Raw genomic sequence first — 20,449 nt, 5'->3', positions numbered from 1 at the left:
TTGTTTATTTGAGATTTCTTGATTCTTTAGGTGGGATTGTATTGCTATAAACTTCCCTCTTAGAACTGCTTTTGCTACATCCCATAGGTTTTGAACCATCGTGTTTTCATTGTCATTTGTTTCTAGGTATTTTTTTATTTCCTCTTTGATTTCTTCAGTGATCTCTTGGTTATTTAGTAGCATATTTTTTAGCCTCCATGTGTTTGTATTTTTTACAGTTTATTTTCCTATTTTTGATATCTAGTCTCATAGCGTTGTGGTCAGAAAAGATACTTGATACGATTTCAATTTTCTTAAATTTACCAAGGCTTGCTTCTTGACCCATGATATGATCTATCCTAGAGAATGTTCCATGAGCACTTGAGAAGAAAGTGTATTTGGTTGTTTTTGGATAGGCTGTCCTATAAATATCAATTAAGTCCATCTTGTTTAATATGTCATTTAAAGCTTGTGTTTCCTTATTTATGTTCATTTTGGATGATCTGTCCATTGGTGAAAGTGAGTTGTTGAAGTCCCCTATTATTATTGTGTTACTGTTGATTTCCCTTTTTATGGCTGTTAGCATTTGCCTTATGTATTGAGGTGCTCTTATGTTGGGTGCATAAATATTAACAATTGTTATATCTTCTTCTTGGATTGATCCCTTGATCATTCTGTAGTGTCCTTCTTTGTCTCTTGTAATAGTCTTTATTTTAACGTCTATTTTGTCTGATATGAGAATTGCTACTCCAGCTTTCTTTTGATTTCCATTTGCATGGAATATCTTTTTCCATCCCCTCACTTTCAGTCTGTATGTGTCCCTAGGTCTGAAGTGGGTCTCTTGTAGACACCATATATACAGGTCTTGTTTTTGTATCCATTCAGCCAGTCTGTGTCTTTTGGTTGGAGCATTTAATACATTTACATTTAAGGTAATTATCGATATTTATGTTCCTATTACCATTTTCTTAATTGTTTTGGGTTGTTATTGTAGGTCTTTTCCTTCTCTTGTGTTTCCTGCCCAGAGAAGTTCCTTTAGCATTTGTTGTAAAGCTGGATTGGTCGTGCTGAATTCTCTTAGCTCTTGCTTGTCTCTAAAGGTTTTAATTTCTCCATCGAATCTGAATGAGATCCTTGCTGGGTGGAGTAATCTTCGTTGTAGGTTTTTCCCTTTCATCACCTTAAATATGTCCTGCCACTCCCTTCTGGCTTGCAGAGTTTCTGCTGAAAGATCAGCTGTTAACCTTATGGAGATTCCCTTTTATGTTATTTGTTGCCTTTCCCTTGCTGCTTTTCATATTTTTTCTTTGTATTTAATTTTTGATAGTTTGATTAATATGTGTCTTGACATGTTTCTCCATGGATTTATCCTGTATGGGACTCTCTGTCCTTCCTGGACTTGATTGACTATTTCCTTTCCCATATTAGGGAAGTTTTCCACTATAATCTCTTCAAATATTTTCTCAGTCCCTTTCTTTTTCTCTTCTTCTTCTGGGACCTCTATAATTTGAATGTTGGTGTGTTCAATGCTGTCCCAGAGGCCTCTGAGACTGTCCTCAATTCTTTTTCCTTTATTCTGCTCTGCAGTAGTTATTTCCACTATTTTATTTTCCAGGTTACTTATCTGTTCTTCTGCCTCAGTTATTCTGCTATTGGTTCCTTCTAGAGAATTTTAAATTTCATTTATTGTGTTGTTCATCACTGTTTGTTTGCTCTTTAGTTCTTCTAGGTCCTTGTTAAACGTTTCTTGTATTTTCTCCATTCTGTTTCCAAGATTTTGTATCATCCTTACTATCATTACTCTGAATTCTTTTTCAAGTAGACTGCGTATTTCCTCTTCATTTGTTTGGTCTAGTGGGTTTTTACCTTGTTCCTTCATCTGCTGCATATTTCTCTGTCTTCTCATTTTGCTTAACTTACTGTGTTTGGGGTCTCCTTTTCTCAGCCTGCAGGTTCATAGTTCCCGTTGTTTTTGGTGTCTGCCTCCAGTGGGTGAGATTCGTTCAGTGGATTGTGTAGGCTTCTTGGTGGAGGGGACTGGTGCCTGTGTTCTGATGGATGAGGCTGGATCTTGTCTTTCTGGTGGGCAGGACCCCATCCGGTAGTGTGTTTTGGGGTGTCTGTGAACTTATTATGATTTTAGGAAGCCTCTCTGCTAATGGGTGGGGTTGTGTTTCTGTCTTGCTTTTTGTTTGGCATGGGGCATCCAGCACTGGAGCTTGCTGGCCGTTGGGTGGAGCTGGGTCTTAGCACTGAGACGGAGACATCTGGGAGAGCTGTCACTGATTGATATTACATGGGACCAGGAAGTCTCTGGTGGTCCAATGTCCTGAACTCAGCTCTCCCACCTCAGAGCCTCAGGCCTGACACCAGGCTGGAGCTCCAAGACCCTGTGAGACACATGGCTGCTTCCTTGTGTGCTTTCTCTCCTTGGCCTGATGTGTAGGAGTTGCTCCACCAGTCTTTAGGCTTTTTTAAGGGAAGTTGTTCCACATGTAGCTGTAGACTTATTGTGTCCACGGGAGGAGTGGAGTCCAGCACCCGCTCTGGCACCATCTTGATCCAGAACAGTTCTAATCCATTTTGAGTTGATTTTTGTGTTTGGTGGAAGATAAGAGTCCAATTTCATTCTTTTGCAAGTGGATATCCATTTTTCCATTATCATTTATTGAAGAGACAATTCTTCCCCATGTTCATTCTTAGCATCCTTGTTGAAAATTATTTGACTGTGTATATGTGGATTTATTTCTGGACTTTCTCTTCTGTTCCATTGGTCTCTATGTCTGTTTTTATGCCAATATCATGTTGTTTTGATTACTATAGTTTTGTCACATAGTATGAAATCAATAAATGTGATACTTCCAACCCTGTTCTTCTTTCTTAAGATTGCTTTGGTTATTCAGAGTCTTCTGTATTTGTTTTGTGAGTGAATAAAATAGCAGCTCTATCATCAAATGGAAAACAAATGCAAAATATTAGGAACTTCATCTCTGATGAGAACTATCAGAACTGTTTCCAAGTAATTTGTCAATGCTCCTTCCTGATGATTTTATTTGTACTGGAGATCAAATATATATGACATTCCCTTACCCTAGAAAAATGCATTTCAGAGATACAGACATTAATATAACTAGAAATTAATTTTTAAAAATTTATCTTTCATGGGATATAATTCTCATGGGATAAAACTCAAATGTATAAAATGCTTTAGAAAGTCATTTGCTTGTATTTCTACCCATTACGGAACTCGTGACATGGTCATTATTAACCTCTTTCTGCTTCATAAATTCTCATACTTTTTCTGATCATTTTTACTGCAGTGTGATATAGACTACCACAGTGGTCTACAGTTAATTAGCCATATCCAAAGTCAGTCTGATCCAGATGCAGAAATTTAGTCTGGCATATGGATAATTTTTCAAGCATATAGAACCTCATTATATGAATTTAACACACCAACTCTGTCTTGCTTTTTCACAATAATTTTATTTTTTCTCACTTTTTCATATCAAATTTTATGCCTTGAATATATTGACAATAACATAATAGCGCTTTAATTAATTTATTGTTTTTACTTCTAGATAGGTTATAAATCAGTCGATAAATTAACAACACTTGAAATTATAGACAGCCTGAGTGCTCTACAGTGACTATGCAACTCTTTTTTATTTATTTTTGGTTGTATTCATTTCAGTAATAGATCTGTCAGTAATGCTTTATGAGTGTTAACTTGATTGGATCAAATTGAATAACTTGGGGCAAAGACTGTTTGCAGAAAGTAAAATTCATTTCTAGATATAAATTGTCTATTAATGTGAGGTTAAACAGAATTGTTTTATGTCAGTGAAAAGATACTAAACAGACATATGTGTTTGCCTGTGTATTATCATAGTCATAATGCAAGTTTGAAGAGGATCTAGGGATGGCAAAAGAAGGCAGTTGTCAATTTTATCTAGAAAGTCTTAGTAAATATCTTCCTGTTTTGTGTTAGGCAACAAAGAAAGAAGGAAAAAAGCATTATCAAAACCATTCCCTTCCAGGCTGGAGCAACAAAAAGAACAGATGCACAGCCCTAAAAATTCCTTGTTTGTAGGGACTAGAGTTTTACTTAAAATATACTAGAATGTGCCTAATACAGAGTTGAGATTTAATATTTCTATACTTTATGAAATATAGAATTGTCCATTTATTTTTAATTGTTGATTAAAATATTAAATCCCTCATTAGATACTCTGTGTGGAAGTTCTGAACACCTTTCTTTTTAATAATTATTTTGCAAATTTCTGTTGACATTCTTCTAGTTGCCCTATTGATAAACATTTCGTTCTAGATATTTAAGATCCCTTATTTGTGACTATGTTTATATTGGTAAAAGTATAAGTTATGGGGCTTCCCTGGTGGCGCAGTGGTTGAGAGTCTGCCTGCCAATGCAGGGGACACGGGTTCGAGCCCTGGTCTGGGAAGATCCCACATGCCGCGGAGCAGCTGGGCCCGTGAGCCACAATTACTGAGCCTGCGCGTCTGGAGCCTGTGCTCCACAACAAGAGAGGCCGCGATGGTGAGAGGCCCACGCACCGCGATGAAGAGTGGCCCCTGCACCGCGATGAAGAGTGGCCCCCGCTTGCCACAACTAGAGAAAGCCCTCGCACAGAAACGAAGACCCAACACAGCCATACATACATACATACATACATAAATAAAAAGAATGTAAGCAGACAAGAATAGCATTAAAAAATAAATAAATTTTAAAAAAGTATAAGTTACGGTTATGTTTATACTGGATAAAAATAATAATTTTCACTTGTAAGTTATGGAGTGTTAATCATCACTTAAAATAATAGATTATTACTTCATTATAATCAAGTTTCTCAATATAGACTGGTTTCAGTTTTCAAAAAATTGTATAGCAGGGTATGATGAGATTATATGCAGGGTATTCTAAAACCATTACTGTAGTTTCTTTGCTTTAATAATCTCAGAAATAGAAAAGCTACAAATGTACAAAGATACCATTTTAAAAATTATTATATTTATTTTATACTTATTTTTTAATGTTGAATAATAATTTTAAATGAATAAACTTTATTATTTTGAGCAATTTTAAGTTTACAGAATAATGGAGCAGAAAGTACAGAGAGTTCCCATATATGTCCTTACATCCTCCCATAGTGCTCCCTATTATTAACATCTTATATTAATGTGGTATGTTTATTACACTTGATGATATAATATCCATACACTATTACTAACTAAAGTCCATAGTTTACATAAGGATTTAATCTTTGTGTCGTACATTCTATGGATTTTGACAAATGTACAATGACATGTATACAACTTTACCATAACATATAGAAAATTTTCACTGCTCTGAAAATGCTTGGGTTCCACCTATTCATTTCTCATTTCCTCCCCCCAAACACCTGACAGCAAATGATCTTTTTACTGTTTGCATAGTTTTGTCTTTTCCTGAATGTCATATAGTTGAGATCATATATTATGTAACCTTTAAGATGATCTTCTTTTGCTTACTAATATGTGTCTAAGGTTCCTCCATGTCTTTTCTGGGCTTGATAGTTCATTTCTTTTTATGGATGAATAATATTCCATTGTATGAATGTACCACAGTTTGCTCATCCATTCCCTCAATTATTCACATATTGATTGCTTCCAATTTTTGGCAAGTATATACAAAGCTGCTATAAACATTTGTGTGCAGGTTTTTGTGTGGACATAAGCACTCATTTGGGTAAATAGCAAAGAGTATGACTGCTGGGCTCATATCGTAAGAAAATGTTTAGTTTTATAAGAAACTGCCAAACTTCCTTCCACAGTGGCTGTACCATTCTGCATTCCAACAGCAATGAATGAAGAGTTTTTTTGCTCTATCCTCCACAGCATTTAGTATTGTCAGTGGTTTTGATTTTAGCCATTTTAATTGGTGTCACTGGTATCTCATTGTTTTAATTTACAGTCCCTAATGACGTATGCTAGTATCTTTTCATACACTGTTTGAAATCTGTACATCTTCCTTTGCTGAAGTATCTTTTCAGATCTTTTGCCCATTTGTTAATTGCATTGTTTATTTTTGTTGATGAATTTTAAGGGTTCTTTGTAGATTTTGGTTGACAGTTCTTTATCACACAAAAGTTTTGAAAATATATTTCCCAGGTATGTGGATTGTATTTTCATTCTCTTAACAGTATTTTCATCAGAACAGATTTTTAAAATTTTAATGAAGTCCAACTTACCATTTTTTTTCCTTCATATAACTTACTTCTGGTACTTTATTTAAAAAGTCATAGCCAAACCCAAGGTTATTTAGATTTTTCTCCTCAGTTATCTTCTTTGAGTTTCCTTAGTAAGAAAGACTTATTTTAATTAGAATAATAGGAATATATCTCAGTTTTTAAAAAAGCAGAAGAATCAGGGTGTGGAAAGAGAAGTGCCTGGCAAGTTCCAAGATCCAGATCAGTCTCAAAATTGCATTTTGACAAGATGAATCCACTCCATACTTGCATCACTAACCTCAAGCTTCACATTTCTTAGAGTGAAAGCATCTGTCTGGTCAAACTTAGATTATATGTCTGTCTCTCCACTAGTAAGGAGCATTATATCTGTATGAATAATTTCAAAATGGGAGTCAAAAATGGGTAAGAGTCAATTCCCTAACAACTAGTCAGAAAATTTATGGAAAACCGGAGAGTGTTCAACACACAAGAAAGATCACAACCCCATAAAAATAGTACTATTTTAGCTTATAATAGCATAACTGAGAGTTCCTCAGAGACATTTTTTGTTCTAGCTTCCCATTCACTTTCTTGGATGATCTAAAATATACATGCTCTTATTTTTTCTTCACATATCCTGTTTGTGAAAGTTGGACAAGCAATCCTAAAATTTATGTTCAGTGATTTTTATAAAATACAATCAAGGACTTTTTAAGAAGTGCTATTACATTTTTTTAAAATAAATCCTTAGGATAAATAAGGACAGGAAAAGAAAATAATTATTAAAGGCAGAGGCCATTTGTCTAAATAAGTATTCTTTATTCCAAGGCATGTCTCTAATGACTAGCTATTAAAATGGACTTCCTAGCTGTTAAGTAGGTAATGGATAAAAGGGAGTTTGATTCATTGATTTTGATTTTGTATTTATGCTCAATGGGGTTCATGGATTACTATCATTTATCCATGAAGAATTCTAAAGCTAAATACTGTCTTCACATCAATCATGGGTGAATATGGCACTGGCCTGTTTAATTGACTGGAAAACGATAATGCACCAAGATTAATAGAAATGGAACATGGATTCTAAATCCTGTTTCTCAATAATAATGCAGTTACTATTGCTCTGGTAAAATTGCTAGGTAAAAATTCAGAAACCATGAAAATATCAATTAAAAGTATTTACTAACCTTAGAAACAAATATAAAGCATCCTTTAAAAATGGCCAACCCATACTAGAAAATTCATTTTCTTTTAATACTGGATGTTATATCTCAACTATTCTATATACTGTATCTTTTTATATAATGAAAGGTCATATGAAATACCAGATTCTGTTGTCAAAGATTACATGCCTTTGGGAATTTTTTTTTCACTTCTTTGTCATTTGATGAATGAATAAATGGATAACATTCATTCCTTTAATACATTTTTTTTTTACACTTACAATTCTCCTAGTACTCTTTAAGGTGTGAAAGTTACAAAAATAAATAAACATAGTTCCTCCTATCAAAAAGCTTACTTTTGGAAAAGAGGGAATATAAAATTATGGAAACATGAAATTTCTACATAAAAGTCTAAAGATATGACCAGATCAAACAAAAATGGTGTGAATCTTCATCTTTACTGAAACTGGGGAGTGGCCTGAAACCAACATACATACTAAGGTAATTCTGATAGATAAACCAGATGATAGATAAAGCTTGAAATAAGTCATGGAGGGATGACTCACAAAAAGAGGTATCTCATTTATGATAAGGATCTTTCCTCTGGGAACCCATTTAAAACAATACAGGTCAATAAATTTAAGAAATTATAGCAGCAGTACTAAAAAAGTAATATTTTCAATAAGAAAATAATAATTAAAAAATCTGTGTAGGGCCTGGGTCTTATCTGGTGAGTGTGTTAGTTTCCTGGGGTTGCTATACAAAGTACTACAAACTGGGTGGCTTAAAGCAATAGAAATGTACTTTTTCACAGTTTTGGAGGTTAGGCATCCAAACTCAAGGTGTTGTCAGGGTCATGCTCCCTCTGCAACCTGTAGGGACAAATCCTTCCTTGCTTCTTCCTAGTTTCTAGTGGTTTCCCAGCAATCTTTGGCATTCCTTAGCTTTCAGCTACAGCATCTCAGTCTCTGTCTCCATTGTCACATGGTATTTTCCCTGTGTGTGACTGTATTCAAATAGTGTTTTCCTTTTCTTACAAGAATTCCAGTCATATTGAGTTAGACTCATCCTAATGACCTCATCTTAATTTGATTACATCTGCAAATATTATGTTTCCAAATAAGGTCACATTCACAGCTACGGATATTAGGACATCAACATATCTTTCTGGGGGACACAATTCAACCGTAAACAGTGAGTTTCCATCTTTATTGCCTACTTATTCTACATATGAAAACATTTTATTAAAAAGGAATCTCAACCTCATAATAGATGAGTGAATCTGTCATATGAAGTTGACATTAGTGTGTATAGCATTACATGCCCTCATCAATAAGAATCTTAATACTTATTTTAAGAAAGCATACAACAAAACTTTTAAAAAATAAAAAAGTAGAAATCAGTAATGGTAAAAGCAGACATAGAAATACAATGAAATAGAAAACAAGAAAATATTGGAAAGGATAAACTAATGAAAAGCCAGTTTATGTGCTTGATTAAAAAAATAGAGAAATAATAAAGCATTGAGGTTTAGGAATGAAAACAGATTTATCCATAGATGTAGCAAAATTAATAGATTTTTAAGAGAATGTTACCCGTAATGCATTGCGGAAGTTCAATATCTTATTATTGAGGAAATTAACTGAGGAAATTAAACTGAGGAAATTAAATTGAGGAATTCACCTTCCTAGTACTGAATCAAACTGACGTTAACCCATGTTATACAGAGACATTTCAAATGATGGACCGATTTCTGTAACAGAAATAAAGCAAAATATACCATAAGATTTGTAAATAAAATATGAAAATTCCCTAATATGGCTTAACAATGGATAAGGGCAGGAAATTTCACTTTGTAACTTTTAGGAACCAAAACACTTAATCACTTGTCATAGATAAAATGAATCCTTACTCAATCTACCTTTCAATTTTCTGACAGGAATGCTGTCCATCAAATCATCTAGGAATTCCCCCATGTGCTTTAGTCTGTCAGCTGAAAAATATTCAATTGATTATGACAGATAGGCATGAAGTCTGTTCTGATGGACTGAGGAAGGAAAAGCTTGATGAATGCTGAGATATAGTATGTCTTGATGATTATTTTTGCAAAGTTAATCATCTGTGTATTGGGTATTTATTATAATCTACTCTAGGAAAATTATTATTGCCTACTAATTGGCATACATTTTACTTCATTTTTTGACTTAAAATGTCTATGATAATTTTCTGCCTGAAATGATTATATATAGCAATAGAGAAACACACCTAACAAAACCATCAACTTTATAGTTTTCATTTTAAAATTATTAATATTTGAAGATTTATCTGCATCTTATGAAATCAATATTTGATGTATCTTAAATGTGGAAATATGAAAAATATATGACCGGATTATGACTATATCCAGTCAACAGTCTCTTAATATTTTATGTTAATTTAATAGCACACCTAACAATTATTTCCGCAAAACTCTCACTTAAAAAATAACTAGGAAATTGCACCTATTTAATCTTATATAATTTGTAAATTGACTTTTTGAGCTACAATGGTTAAATTATACATGGACATGTCAAATAAGAGGAAATGCAATTTTTATTTTGTACTTTTTCCTATGTATGCAATGTATCAGGCAGGCTGGTGTTCTTCAGACAAGTGAAATAGGAAGGAGCTTTAAGTGGGAGCAAGTCTAAGTCTATACACTTCAGTTTTAATCATCATTACATCTTGGAAAATGTATCCCTTTTTACAGAATCCCTATTTTTCAGATTATGTTTTCTTTAGGTTCCTTGACATATCAAAGAGTTTGTTTTGATTTTTTTTAAGACAGAATGTCTTTTTAATTTTTTTTCTTAATCTTACATGCTATGATGATCCAGATCCAGCTGCTCTCAGATCCCTTCCTCGCCCCTCCTGTTCTGCTTGGTACAGCAGAGGGCCTGATCTTTGCCTATTAGGTTAACTTGGCTCAATTTCACCTGGCTTCCAGCTTGTTTGGAGTTAATGAGAGGCACTAGTGGGAGATGGTAGTGTGGTGGTTCATCAAAAATTTAAAAATAGAACTACTATATGACCCAGCAGTTCCACTCTGAGTATTTAGCCAAAGGAAACAAAACACTAAGTTGAAAAGATGTCTGCAGCCCCATGTTCCTTGCAGGATTACTTATAATAGCCAAGATAGGGAAAAAACATGTGTTGAATGGGCAAAGAAAATGTGAGATATGTATATATTGGATGGGCCAAAAATTGTCTTTGTTTTGTTTTTTTCTTTTTTTTAGATTCCATATATATGTGTTAGCATACGGTATTTGTTTTTCTCCTTCTGACATATTTCACTCTGTATGACAGACTCCAGGTCCATCCACCTCACTACAAATAACTCAATTTCATTTGTTTTTATGGCTGAGTAATATTCCATTGTATATATGTGTCACATCTTCTTTATCCATTCATCTATCGATGGGCACTTAGGTTGTTTCCATGTCCTGGCTATTGTAAATAGTGCTGCAATGAACATTGTGCTACATGATTCTTTTTGAATTATGGTTTTCTCAGGGTATATGCCCAGTAGTGGGATTGCTGGGTCATTTGGTAGTTCTATTTTTAGTTTTTTAAGGAACCTCCATACTGTTCTCCATAGTGGCTGTATCAATTTACATTCCCACCAACAGTGCACAAAGATTCCCTTTTCTCCACACCCTCTCCAGCATTTATTGTTTGTAGATTTTTTGATGATGGCCATTCTGACCGGTGTGAGATGATACCTCATTGTAGTTTTGATTTGCATTTCTCTAATGATTAGTGATGTTGGGCATCCTTTCATGTGTTTGTCGGCAATCTGTACATCTTCTCTGGAGAAATGTCTATTTAGGTCTTCTGCCGTTTTTGAATTGGGTTGTTCATTTGTTTGATATTGAGCTGCATGAACTGCTTGTATATTTTGGAGATTAATTCTTTGTCAGTTGCTTTGTTTGCAGATATTTTCTCCCATTCTGAGGGTTGTCTTTTGGTCTTGTTTATGGTTTCCTTTGCTGTGCAAAAGCTTTTAAGTTTCATTAGGTCCCATTTGTTTATTTTTGTTTTTACTTCCATTTCTCTAGGAGGTAGGTCGAAAAGGATCTTGCTGTGATTTATGTCAAAAACTGCTCTGCCCATGTTTTCCTCTAAGAGTTTTATAGTGCCTGGCCTTACACTTAGGTCTTTAATCCATTTTGAGTTTATTTTTCTGTATGGTGGTAGGAAGTGTTCTAATTTCATTCTTTTACAGGTAGCTATCCAGGTTTCCCAGCAACACTTATTGAAGAGGCTGTCTTTTTTCCTGTATATTCTTGCCTCCTTTATCAAAGCTAAGGTGACCAGGGCTTCCCTGGTGGTACAGTGGTTAAGAATCTGCCTGCCAATGCGGGGGACACGGGTTCGAGCCCTGGTCCGGAAGATCCCACATGCCACGGAACAACTAAGCCCATGCACCACAACTTCTGGGCCTCCACTCTAGAGCCCATGAGCCACAACTACTGAAGCCTGCATGCCTAGAGCCCATGTTCCACAACAAGAGAAGCCACCACAATGAGAAGCTTGTGCACCACAAGGAAGAGTAACCCCCACTGGCAGCAACTAGAGAAAGCCCTCACTCAGCAACGAAGACACAATACAGCCAAAAATAAAATAAACAAAATTAAAAAAAGAAAAAGATAAGGTGCCCATATGTGTGTGGGTTTATCTTTGGACTTTCTATCCTGTTCCATTAATCTATATTTCTGTTTTTGTGCCAGTACCATACTGTCTTGATTACTGTAGCTTTGTAGTATAGTTTGAAGTCAGGGAGCCTGATTCCTCCATCTCTGTTTTTCTTTCTCAAGATTGCTTTTCCTGTTCAGGGTCTTTTGTGTTTCCATACAAATTGTGAAATTTTTTGTTCTAGTTCTGTGAAAATTGCCATTGGTAGTTTGATAGGGATTCCACTGAATCTGTAGATTGCTTTGGGTAGTAGAGTCATTTTCACAATATTGACTCTTCCAATCCAAGAACATGGTATATCTCTCCAGCTGTCTGTATCATCTTTAATTTCTTTCATCTGTGTCTTATAGTTTTCTGCATACAGGTCTTTTGTCTCCTTAGGTAGGTTTATTAATAGGTATTTTATTCTTTTTTGTTGCAATGGAAAATGGGAGCGTTTCCTTAATTTCTCTATCAGATTTTTCATCATTAGTGTATAGGAATGCAAGAGATTTCTATGCATTAAGTTTGTATCCTGGTACTTTACCAAATTCATTGATTAGCTCTAGTAGTTTTCTGGTAGCATCTTTAGGATTCTCTATGTATAGTATCATGTCATCTGCAAACAGTGACAGTTTTACTTCTTTTCTGATTTGGATACCTTTTATTCTTTTTCTTTTCTGATTGCTGAGGCTAAAACTTCCAAAACTATGTTGAATAATGGTGGTGAGAGTGGACAACCTTGTCTGGTTCCTGATCTTAGAGGAAATGGTTTCAGTTTTTCACCATTGAGAACAACGTTGGCTGTGGGTTTGTCATATATGGCCTTTATTATGTTGAGGTAAGTTCCCTCTATGCCTCCTTTCTGGAGAGGTTTTATCATAAGTGGGTGTTGAATTTTGTCAAAAGCTTTTTCTACATCTATTGAGATGATCATATGGTTTTTCTCCTTCAGTTTGTTAATGTGGTGTATCACATTGATTGATTTGCGTATATTGAAGAATCCTTGCATTCCCGGGATAAACCCCGCTTGATCATGGTGTATGATCCTTTTAATGTGCTGCAGTATTCTGTTTTGCTAGTATTTTGTTGGGGATTTTCGCATCTTTGTTCATCAGTGATATTGGCCTGTAGTTTTCTTTTTTTGTGACATCTTTGTCTGGTTTTGGTATCAGGGTGATGGTGGCCTTGTAGAATAAGTTTGGGAGTGTTCCTCCCTCTGTTATACTTTGGAAGAGTTTGAAAAGGATATGTGTTAGCTCCTCTCTAAATGTTTGGTAGAATTTGCCTGTGAAGCCATCTAGTCCTGGGCTTTTGTTTGTTGGAAGATTTTTAATCACAGTTCTATTTCAGTGCTTGTGATTGGTCTGTTTATATTTTCTATTTCTTCATGGTCAGTCTCAGAAGGTTGTGCTTTTGTAAGAATTTGTCCATTTCTTCCAGGTTGTCCATTTTATTGGCATATAGTTGCATGTAGTAATCTCACATGATCTTTTGTATTTCTGCCTACTTCTTTTTCATTTCTAATTCTGTTGATTTGAGTCTTCTCCCTGTTTTTCTTAATGAGTCTGGCTAATGGTTTATCAATTTTGTTCATCGTCTCAAAGAACCAGCTTCTAGTTTTTTTGATCTTTGCTGTTGTTTCCTTCATTTCTTTTTCATTTATTTCTGATCTGATCCTTCTGATTTCTTTCCTTCTGCTAACTTCGGGGGGTTTTTTGTTCTTCTTTCTCTAATTGCTTTAGGTGTAAGGTCAGGTTGTTTATTTGAGTTTTCTTATATCTTGAGGTAGGATTGTATTTCTATGAACTTCCCTCTTAGAACTGCTTTTGCTGCATCCCATAGGTTTTGGGCTGTCATGTTTTCATTGTCAGTTGTTTCTAGGTATTTTTGACTTCCTCTTTTATTTCTTCAGTGATCTCTTGGTTTTTTAGTAGCATATTGATTAGCCTTCTTGTGTTCCTATCTTTTACAGTTTTTTTTTCCTGTAATTGATATCTAGTCTCATAGCATTGTGGTCGGAAAATGTACCTGATACAATTTCAATTTTCTTAAATTACCAAGGCTTGATTTGTGACCCAAGATATGATCTATCCTGGAGAATGTTCCATGAGCAGTTGAGAAGAAAGTGTATTCTTCTGTGTTTGGATGGAATGTCCTAGAAATATCAATTAAGTCCATCTTGTTTAATATGTTTAATAAGTCCATCTTGTTTAATATGTCATTTAAAGCTTGTGTTTCCTTATTTATTTTCATTTTGGATTATCTGTCCATTGGTGAAATTGGGGTGTTAAAGTCCCCTACTATTATTGTGTTACTGTCAATTTCCCCTTTTATAGTTGTTAGCATTTGCCTCATGTATTGAGGTGCTCCTATGTTGGGTGCATAAATACTTACAATTGTTATATCTTGTTCGATTGATCTCTTGATCATTATGTAGTGTCCTTCTTTGTCTCTTGTAATAGTCTTTATTTTAAAGTCTATTTTGTCTGTTATGAGAATTGCTACTCCAGCTTTCTTTTGATTTCCATTTGCATGGAATATCTTTTTCTATCCCCTCACTTTCAGTCTGCATGTGTCCCTAGGACTGAATTCAGTCTCTTGTAGACAGGATATATATGGGTCTTGTTTTTGTATCGATTCAGCCAGTCTATGTCTTTTGGTTGGAGCCTTTAATCCATTTACACTTAAGGTAATTATCAGTACGTATGTTCCTATTACCATTTTCTTAATTGTTTTTGGTTTGTTTTTGTAAGTCTTTTCCGTCTCTTGTATTTCCTGCCTAGAGAAATTCCTTTAACATTTGTTGTAAAGCTGGTTTTGAGGTGCTAAAATCTCTTAGCTTTTGCTTGTCTCTAAAGGTTTTCATTTCTCTGTCAAAGGTGAATGAGATCCTTGCTGGGTAGAGTAATCTTGGTTGTAGGTTTTTGCCTTTCACCCCCTTAAATATGTCCTGCCACTCCCTTCTGGCTTGCAGAGTTTCTGCTGAAAGATCAGCTGTTAACCTTATGAGGATTCCCTTGTATGTCATTTGTTGTTTTTCGCTTTCTGTTTTTAATAGTTTTTTCTTTGTATTTAATTTTTGATAGTTTGATGAATATGTGTCTTGGCGTGTTTCTCCTTGGATTTATCTTGTATGGGAGTCTCTGTGCTTCCTGGACTTGGTTGACTATTTCCTTTCCTGTGTTAGGGACGTTTTCAACCAAAATCTCTTCAAATATTTTCTCAGACCCTTTCTTTTTCTCTTCTTCTTCTGGGACCCTTATAATTCGAATGTTGGTGCATTTAATGTTGTCCCAGTGGTCTCTGAGACTGTCCTCAATTCTTTTCATTCTTTTTTCTTTATTCTGCTCTGCAGTAGTTATTTCCACTATTTTATCTTCCAGGTCACTTATCTGTTCTTCTGCCTCAGTTATTCTGCTATTGATTCCTTCTAGAGTATTTTAAATTTCATTTATTGTGTTGTTCATCATTGTTTGTTTGCTCTTTAGTTCTTCTAGGTCCTTGTTAAATGTTTCTTGTATTTTCTCCATTCTATTTCCAAGGTTTTGGATCATGTTCACTATCATTACTCTGAATTCTTTTTCAGGTAGACTGCCTATTTCCCCTTCATTTGTTTGTTCTAGTGGGTTTTTACTTTGCTTCTTCATCTGCTGCATGTTTCTCTGTCTTCTCATTTTGCTTAACTTACTGTGTTTGAGATCTCCTTTCACAGGCTGCAGGTTCGTAGTTCCTGTTGTTTTTGGTTTCTTCCCCCCAGTGGGTAAGATTGGTTCAGTGGGTTGTGTAGGCTTCCTGGTGGAGGGGACTGGTGCCTGTGTTCTGGTGGGTGAGGCTATATCTTGTCTTTCTGGTGGGCAGAACCACGTCCGGTGGTGTGTTTTGGGGTGTCTGTGAACATAGTATGATTTTAGGCATCCTCTCTGCTAATTGTGTTAGCAGAGAGGCTGGCTAAAATCCTGTGTTCCTGTCTTGCTAGTTGTCTGCCATGGGACGTCCAGCATTGGAGCTTGCTGACCATTGGTTGGAGCTGGGTCTTAGTGTTGAAATGGAGACCTCTGGGAGAGCTCTCGCCAATTGATATCACTTGGGGCCGGGAGATCTCTGATGGTCCAATGACCTGAACTTGGCTCCCCCTTCTCAGAGGCTTAGGCCTGACACCAAGCTGGAGCCCCAAGACCCTGTCAGCCACGTGGCTCAGAAGAAAAGGGAGAAAAAAGAAAGAATATATAATAATAAATAAATAAAATATAAAATTAAATTATTAAAATTAAAAAATTTTTTAAATTATTTTTTAAAAAAATTAAAAAGTATTAAAAGAAAAGAAGAGAGCAACCAAACCAATAAGCAAATCCACCAGTGACAAGAAGCACTAAAATCTATGGTAACATAAACCTAAAAGTCAGAAACAAGTAAGTCACATACAGTAAACCCCAAGCCTACTCTTGCTCCCAAAGTCCACTGCCTCAATTTTGGCATGATTCCTTGTCTGTGTAGGTATTCCACAGATGCAGGGTACATCAAGTTGAATGTGGTGATTTAATCCACTGCTCCTGAGGCTACACAGAGAAATTTCCTTCTCTCTTCTTTGTTTTCACAGCTCTGAGATTTACCGTTGGTTTTGGTCCCCACATCCGTGTGTAGGTCACCCTCAGGCATCTCTTCCCTGCCCAGACAGGACGGGGTTAAAGCAGTGGCTGATTAGGGGGCTCTTGCTCACTCATTCCGTGGGGAGGGAGGGGTATGGTAGTTATAATTGCAATGCGGGGCGAGCCTGTGGCGGCAGAGGTCAGCATGACAATGCAACAGCCTGATGCGTGCCATGTGTTCTCCTGGGGAAGTTGTCCCTGGATCACAGGACCCTGGCAGTGGTGGGCTGCACTGGCTCCTGGGGCAGTGGGGTGTGGATAGTGACCTGTACTTGCACACTGGATTCTTGTTGGCTCTAACAGCAGTGTTAGCGTTTCACGTCCATCTCTGGTGTCCGAGCTGATAGCCATGGCTCGTGCCTGTCTCTGGAGCTCGTTTAGGTGGTTCTCTGCCTTCTGTGGGCAGACAGGGAAGGAATCCCCTCTCCTCGCACACCCCGAAACAATGGTCTCTTACCTATTAGGCAGGTCCAGACTTTACCCCGACACCCTCCTGGCTAGCTGTGGAACACTAGCCCCCTTCAGGCTGTGTTCATGCAGCCAACCCAAGTCCTCTCCCTGGGATCTGACCTCCGAAGCCTGAGCCTCAGCTCCCAGCTGTCACCCGCCCTGGTGGGTGAGCAGATAAGCCTCTCAGGCTGGTGAGTGCTGGTCGGCACCGATCCTCTGTGCGGGAATCTCTCCGCTTTGCCTTCTGCACCCCTGTTGCTGTGCTCTCCTCGATGGCTCTGAAGCTTCCCCCCATCACCCCCACCTCTGCCAGTGAAGGGACTTCCTAGTGTGTGGAAACTTTTCCTTCTTCACAGTTTCCTCCCAGAGGTGCAGGTCCCATCCCTATTCTTTTGTCTCTGTTTTTTCTTTTTTCTTTTGCCTTACCCAGGTACGTGGGGATTTTCTTGCCTTTTGGGAAGTCTGAGGTCTTCTGCCAGCGTTCAGTAGGTGTTCTGTAGGAGTTGTTCCACATGTAGATGTATTTCTGATGTATTTGTGGGGAGGAAGGTGATCTCCATATCTAACTCCTCCGCCATCTTGAAAGTCCCCCTCGCCTTCTTTTTTTTAAGTAAAAATAAAAGACATTTTTCATTTTCACCAAGAACTTTATTGAACAACATATTCACCCTTTTGTTCCACTACCTTCTGCCATTTTTCAGGCAACTTCATTATTCCGTCTTCCCAAAACTTTTTATTTTTTTGAGCAAAGTACTGTTCCAGTTGCCTTTTACAGTCTTCCAGGGAATTGAGATTTTTTCCATTAAGAGAATTTTATAAAGACCAAAATAAATGGAAATCCAAAGGTGCAATGTCTGGTGAATACAGCTGATGAATCAGAACTTCCCAGTCAAGCTGTAACAGTTTTTTTCCTGGTCATCAAAGAAACATGTGGTATTGCGTTATCCTGATGGAAGATTATGCCTTTTCTGTTGACTAATTCTGGATGCTTTTCATCAAGTGCTGCTTTCATTTGGTGTAATTGTGAGCAGAACTCATTGGAATTAAACGTTTGGTTTTCTGGAAGGAGCTCATAATAGAGGACTCCCTTCCAATCCCACCATATACACAACATCACCTTCTTTGGATGAAATCTGGACCTTGGTGTGGTTGGTGGTGGTTCATTTCGCTTGCCCCACTAACACTTCTGTTCCATATTGTTGTACAGTATCCACTTTTCATCATCGTCTCAATTTGTTTTAAGAACAGAACGTTTTCATTACGTTTCAGTAGAGAATTGCATGCGGACATATGGTCAAGGTTTTTTTCGCTTAACTTATGTGGAACCCAAACATCAAAATGATTCACATAACCAAGCTGGTGCAAATGATTTTCAACACTTGATTTGGATATTTTGAGTATGTCGGCTATCTCCCTCATAGTATAACGTTGATTGTTCTCAATTATTGTTTTGATTTGATTGCTATCAATTTCAACTGGTCTACCCAACCGTGGAGCATTGTCCAGTGAGAAATCTCAAGCATGAAACTTCACAAACCACTTTTGACATGTTCAATCAGTCACAGCAACTTCTCCATACACTGCACAAATCTTTTTGTGTGTTTCAGTTTCGTTTTTACCTTTCTTGAAATAATAAACCATAATATGCTTTTCTCTTCCATCTTCAATATTAAAATGGCTACACAAAAATTCACCAATTTTAATGTCTTTTTTTAAATGCCCGCTGATATGACAGCTATCACATACAATCTAACAAAACTGTTTTGAATGAAGTTAAAGACAACTAAGTGCTACTAGAGCCATCTTACAGAAAAAAAAAGAATGAACTTTTTGGCCCACCCAGTATATCCACATACACAATGGATTTTTATTTCAACCTTCATTTCCCTCATAAAATTTTCCAGCATTGGCTACAGCTCCCAAGTGACAGGCCATAGTTAGAACTCCTGTCTAGGGTTGTAGTGTTTTTATGCCATTGCTAATCTCTAAGTATCCTCAATTTACCCTTTTATCTTAGCTTTTTTATCACCTATGTAATTGGCTCTCTATTAAATTACCCCTATTTTAACTACTTTGAGTACTTATGACCCTTACTCCATTCAGAATATATTCTGAATGACATACTCCGACTAAAAATATTAGAAGTTGCTGCCTTGAGTGTTATGCTGAAGTGTATTTTAAAGCTACACAGTGGCTCTGATTCAGTGCTGGAATCAATTATGAATGTGTGTCATGGATGAGAACATTATATGTAACTTCTCACATGCCATATAACTGCTCTACTAACCACTTCTGAATTATACTTCAGCATTATACTTTGTCATCACAAGATTTCTTACTTTATCATGTATAATCTTAGAATATTCTCTTCTCCAGAAACCATATATTTTCTTTAAATAATCTTTATTATAAAAGTTTCTGAGACTTAAGTCCCTCATTACCTTAAGACCAACTATTCTAAAGCCCATAAATTCTGGTTTCCACATTCTGGCAAGTGTGAAAATGAGGTTAGAACCTATATCGGTGTCCTATTGCTGCTATAACTCATTATCACAAACTTAGTAGGTTAAAAGAGCTCAAGTTTATCATGTTATAGTTCTGGAAATGAGAAGTCTCACTGGGCTAAAAACAAGGTGTTGGGAGGTCTGTCTTCCTTCTGCAGGTTCTGAGAGACTATGTATTCATTATATTTCCCAGCTCCTAGAGGCTGCCCACTTTGGGGATAGGTAGAATTAATATTCTGAATTTGTTTCAGCATTTCTCATTTACTTATAGAATTCCCCCTGCTTCATCCTCTGAAAGAGATTTGTAAAGAATTAATACAATTTATTTCTTAAATGTTTGGTAGAATTCACCAGAGAACCCAACTGGGCCTGGAGCTTTCTGTTATGGAAGATTATTAATTATTGACTTAATTTCTTTCAGAGATATGGGCCTATTCAAATTGTCTATTTCTTCTTGTGTAAGTATTGACAGGTTGTGTCTTTCAAGGATTGGTCCATTTCATCTATGTCATCAAATTTGCAGACATAGAGTTGTTCATAATATTTCTTTATTATTCTTTTAATGCCCATAGGATCAGTAGTGATATCCCTCTTTCATTTCTATATAAGTAATTTGTGTCTTATCTCTTTTTTTTTTTTTTTCTTAGTATGGCTAGAATCTTACTGATTTTATTGATCTTTTTAAAGGATCAGATTTTGGTTTCATCGTTTTCTCTAATTTTTCCTGTTTTTAATTTCAGTAATTTTTATTCTAATTCATATAT

Source organism: Balaenoptera musculus, chromosome 6 (assembly GCF_009873245.2).
Source record: "Balaenoptera musculus isolate JJ_BM4_2016_0621 chromosome 6, mBalMus1.pri.v3, whole genome shotgun sequence".
NCBI classification, from domain to species: Eukaryota; Metazoa; Chordata; class Mammalia; order Artiodactyla; family Balaenopteridae; genus Balaenoptera; species Balaenoptera musculus.
Note: the sequence above shows the minus strand (reverse complement) of the source record.